A 5,491-nucleotide genomic window follows, 5' to 3' on the forward strand; every position below is an offset into this window, starting at 1 on the left:
TAGAGGTAAAGATTTATGTACATTAAGAAATTATTCTCTTACCTAATTTTACCTAGAAATCTATTTCTGTCTTTCTCCTAAAAAATCAGGCTGGGCGGTTGTGGCACACACCTTTAATCCCAGCACTTGGGAGGCAGAGGCAGGTGGATCTCTGTGAGTTCAAGACCAACCTGGTCTACAGAGTGAGTTCCAGGACAGCCAGGACTATAGAGAAACCTTGTCTCAAAAAACAAATAAACAAAAGCAAAAACAAAAAACCCAGAAAACAAACAAACCAAGAATTCAGAAAGATGAGCTGGTGCATGTCTATAATCCCAGCACTCGGGGATGGAGACAGCAGGATCAAGAGTTTGAGGCCAGCCTGGATGCCTTGTGAGAAGCAGGAGAAAGGTTTGGAGATTCTCAGGAACATACATTCTGTATGAACAAGGGGACCTGAGTTCAGATCCCTAACATCCACACAAAAGCCGGGTATGGAGGCATGACTCTATAATCCTAGCACTGGGAAGGTGGAGACAGGCCCATCCCCGGAGTTCACGGGCCAGCCAGCCTGGCCAAATTAGAGATTTCCAGGTTCCGTGAGAGTCTTGGTCTCAAAAAATAAAAAGGTGGGAAATGATCAAGAAAGATATCAACCTGTGGCCTATAGACACACATGCACATGCATCTACAAGCATATGCACACACATCTGCACAAGCATGAACATACATCAAAAAACTGAGACCATTTAGGGGGCGAACATTGTTGGTATTCTGTTTTGCGAGGGTTCGTGAAAGGAAAAGGTCCCAGCAGAATGAATTTTAGGTTTAGCCAAAACAGCAGGGGAGCCAGTTTCTGGCTAACTGACTGCCCCTTGCTTCACAAAAACTTTTTTTTTTTTTATTGTTACACAATTTACACCCTTAGCAAGCAATTTCTGCTTACTAAAACCTCTTATCTGGAGTTGTTTGAAGGAACCGTTTTTGCCCAGGCAATTTCCAGTCTAAGACTTCTTGGTTTGCCAACTTCTCTCATAACTAAGTTTTGCAGACTCTGAGCCCTTCAGGAAGAACCCCGGTGAGAATCAAACACCGCCAACAGAAGGTGCAGCAACCGTGAAGGCAGCTCAAAGCCCAGGTGACAACACGGGGGAAGTCAAACCAGAGGCAGTGTTCCCCCGGATCTCATGCTACAGAGCAGGCAGTCAGGCATGGCATGGGAGCCCGAGGCAGAGGGAGACGACCAGGAATGGCGTGGGCTTTGGAAATCTTATCAGCCAGCCCCAGGGACACACTTCCTCCAACAAAGTCATACCTCCTGATCCTTCCTAAACAGTTCCTACTGGGACCTAAACATTCAAATAGAGGGGCCTATGGAGGATGGGAGGGGGTCCCATCCAAACCACTACACTGATGTGGGCTGAATGTGAGCAGCTGCTTCATGTTCCTGAGACCACATTTCCCGGAAGGGACCACAGCCTCCTACTTGGAGATCAAAATGAATCCTTCCTCCCTCAAGTAGTTTATGTCTGGTATTTTGTCACAACCATATGACAAGTGACTAACGCAAGATACACTGTGAAGCCGGGCGATGGTGGCACACGCCTTTAATCCCAGTACTCGGGAGGCAGAGGCAGGCGGATCTCTGTGAGTTCGAGACCAGCCTGGTCTACAGAGCTAGTTCCAGAACAGGCTCCAAAGCCACAGAGAAACCCTGTCTCGAAAAACCAAAAAAAAAAAAAAAAAAAAAAAAAAAAAAAAAAAAGATACACTGTGAAAAACGGAGGGAGACAAGGCGGTAGTTAGGGAAGGAAGTGGGCAGACTAGGGGTGGCTTGCGATGGTGGGGGTGGGGCATGAAGCAAGCTTCTCTGAGTGTGTGTGGGAATAGCAGTACACCTGAGATAACTGTGAGGGAGTGGTTAGGTGTATCTAGGCGACTTGAGTTCAGGAGGGACCTGAGGGTATGATCACTCATGGAAAGGAAAGTGGCTGCAAGAACATGAAGCATTAGTCAAGGCATAGGTTTTACTTCAGGTTACAAAAACCCACGGTGGCAATGATTTATAGAATATAAAATGTTAGTTTTTAACATGCAATAGCACTAAATGGTGTTCCGTAGAACCTCCAGTTCTTTCCCTCTGAGAGTTCAGCTGTTTCTAAGATACTGCCCTCATCTGTGATCTTTTATACTGTGTCCAGATTCTAGAACGTTACATAGCTGTTCTTAGCCGCAATGGAGTCTAGCACAGTTACATAGCCATTCTTAGCTGCAAAGGATTCTAGAACAGTTACATAGCCGTTCTTAGCTGCAATGGAGTCTAGCACAGTTGCATAACTGTTCTTAGCTGCAATGGATTCTCGGAAGTGGAGCCTTTCTTTTGGGCAGCCATGAAGCCCATTACAAACAGTGCTGTTGTTCCTGCAGAATAATGGGAGGACAGATTTAGAGGGGCTCTATCTGCTGCAGCTGGAGGCAGGAACTCCGGGATCATTCAGGCAAGAGCAGCTGAAGTTGGAATCTGTGCGAAGACAGGGAGGGGCTATTCAAGATGAATCTCTAAGAAAGCAGACAGAAGAGGGGGTAGAGGGAGGAGCATACACCATAGGGTCACAAAAGCTGAGGGAAGAGAAGGTCTCAAGCTGAGATCAACACATCTAATGCCAGGCTGAAGAGACGGCTCAGCGAGTGAGGTGGCAGAAGAGTGTGAGCTCAGCCAAGAACCAAAGGTTAGACGAGAGTGATGATGACGCTCAGAGATTGAGAGCACTGAGCGCTCTTCCAGAGGACCCAGGTTCAATTCCCAGCACCTACACAGAGGATCACTGTCCTCGGGGATTTGATGCCCTCTTCTGGCCTCCTTGGGAACTGCACACAGGTAGTACACAGTCGTGCATGCAGGTAGAACACCCATACACATAAAATAAAACTTAAAAAAATAAAGTGGAGAGGGCCAGTGAGATGGATCAGTGGCTAGAGGAACCTGCTGACAGTCCTGATACACTGGAGTTCAATTCCAAGGACTTACAAGGTAGAAAGAGATAACCATCTCCTTCAGGCTGTACTGTGATCTTCACATATGTGGTGTGTGTGTGTGTGTGTGCGTGTGTGTGTAGTCTAGGAAAATAGTTTACATTAACTTCTGGCCTCCACAAGTCACATGCGTGCCTGTAATTCCAACATTTGGGGGAGTGAGGCAGGAGGATTGGTAGTTAAGGGCCAGCCTGGGCTACATAGTAGGACTTTGTCTTAAAAAACAGATAAGGGCTAGAGAGATAGCCCCGCAGGTAGGAGCACTCTCTGTTCTTGCAGAGAAGTCATGTTTAGTTCTCAGTACCCACACGTGGCTCACACCATCTGTAGGCACGCATGTGGTGCGAATTCATAAATACAGGCAAAGCTCTCATACACAACATAAGATAGATAAATCTAAAAAAGAAATTAATTTAAAAAAATACCAAACTGGTATTCTTCCCCTGGAACCTTTCCCACTCTTGGGAGTTCCTTCTCACTTTTATTTAGTAAATCTACGCTCAGTATGATGAAGATAAAGAAAACTCTAACAACTCCTCTCTCCTCTTCAAAGAGAAATTCTTCCAATTCATGTTTTTTTTTCTCATTTGAGAAGGAATTTTTTTTGTTGTTGTTGTTTTTGTTTTTCGAGACAGGGTTTCTCTGTGGTTTTGTTTTTTTTTTTTTTTTAAAGATTATTTATTTATTTATTATGTATACAATGTTCTGTGTGTGTATGTCTGCAGGCCAGAAGAGGGCACCAGACCTCATTCCAGATGGTTGTGAGCCACCATGTGGTTGCTGGGAATTGAACTCAGGACCTTTGGAAGAGCAGGCAATGCTCTTAACCGCTGAGCCATCTCTCCAGCCCCCTTCTCTGTGGTTTTGGAGCCTGTCCTGGAACTAGCTCTTGTAGACCAGGCTGGTCTCGAACTCACAGAGATCCGCCTGCCTCTGCCTCCCAAGTGCTGGGATTAAAGGCGTGCGCCACCACCGCCCGGCTAAGGAATTTTATTATACTGCTCAAACTAGACCTAACCCCTCGGGCCAGCCTGGCGACTAGCCTGGCTAGCTGGAGCTGCGGACCCTGGAGCGTGACTGGTTTCAGGTCTGCTGGATTTAATCCATTGATCAGCTGGCCTCCTCCCTCTGTCACATGCTTTTCCTGCAGAGATGTGGGCAAGAGTCTCTTCCCCTCAGACAGTATGCAGAATCCAGACCAAATAAACAAACTACCCCCCAAGTCCAGCGTGAACCTCTAGATTATTAGGGTTACTCACTGAAGCGGGGGTGGGTGAGAAAACATCTGCAGGCAATGAAAGACCCGCCTCAGCCTGGGGATAACTCGGGGCGCAGCACCGTGGACTGGCAGCTCCAGGAAGGGGTCCCCTCTTTCCACCATTGCTCATTACTGTTCTTGAGCTTCCAGGAGGAAAAGTCTCCACGGAGAGGAAAGAACTGTATGATGCCAGTTGCCTTAGGCCTGCATCTGGGCAGCTGCACATCCTGCTAAAAATGCTTGCAGAGCAACATCACTCACAGAGTGGGAGCCAGACAGTAGAGAGCCCGAAAGGGCCAGGTTACTAACATCTCCGTCCACCCATCCTTCCATCCTTCACTTACAGAACCTTCCCCGCCCGCTTCACAACTGGACACTCCCAATAAAGCACCTGTCCAGCTCTGAACTCCCTTATTGTTCAGTTAGAGTATGAGACAAAAAAAAAAAACAAAAACAAAACCAAAACAACAACAAAAACCCACAGAAACCACTTTTCTGAAGTCTCCAAGCGGATGGTTCCAGGGTCCGGCAGGGTCAGGTCAGGATCCAAGAGGAGGAGCCCTGCCTGGGTTTGCCTTCTACACTGTGATGCCTCTCCTGGGTTCCTACAATGTAGATGGATAGGCTCTAAACCCTGTCCCTTCTGTCTCCCTGGTGAACTGTTCTCTCCTCATACTAGAACCCAAAGCTCAGTCCTGTTTGCTGATGGCGAATGAGAAACAACTGTTCCCCAGCTCATGACTCAGAGTCAGAGCCCCTCCCTTCCGTCCTCCCCACCCCCTCTCATCCTTCCTTTCCTTTGAGACTAAGTAGCCCAGGTTGGCCTTGAACTTGGGACCCTCCTGCCTCTGCCTCCAATGTGCTGGGATTTCAGGCACGTGCCACCTCTTTTCTTTTAACTAGGAGCAGAATCTGAGGTCAATGTCTCCAGTAAGCAACACTGCCTCCTTAGGACTTCATCGTCCACGCTGTGTTTATTTTCATATTCTTGGTTTCGTTTGAGTCATGTCTCAATGCAGCATTAGCTAACCAGGAAATCATAGACCTCCCCCTGCCTCAGCTTCCTGTGTGCTGGGATTAAAGGTGTGCAGTAGCATGCCCGGTTTATTTTCATACTATCTTTTACTTGTGGTGAATAATAATAATTTTCCATTGATAGAGGCCATACCAAAAGAAAAAGATTCCTTTTAAAACAAATTTATTAAGCAAATAGTAAGCCAA

This window comes from Chionomys nivalis, chromosome 8, assembly GCF_950005125.1.
Source record: "Chionomys nivalis chromosome 8, mChiNiv1.1, whole genome shotgun sequence".
In the NCBI taxonomy this organism is placed as follows: Eukaryota; Metazoa; Chordata; class Mammalia; order Rodentia; family Cricetidae; genus Chionomys; species Chionomys nivalis.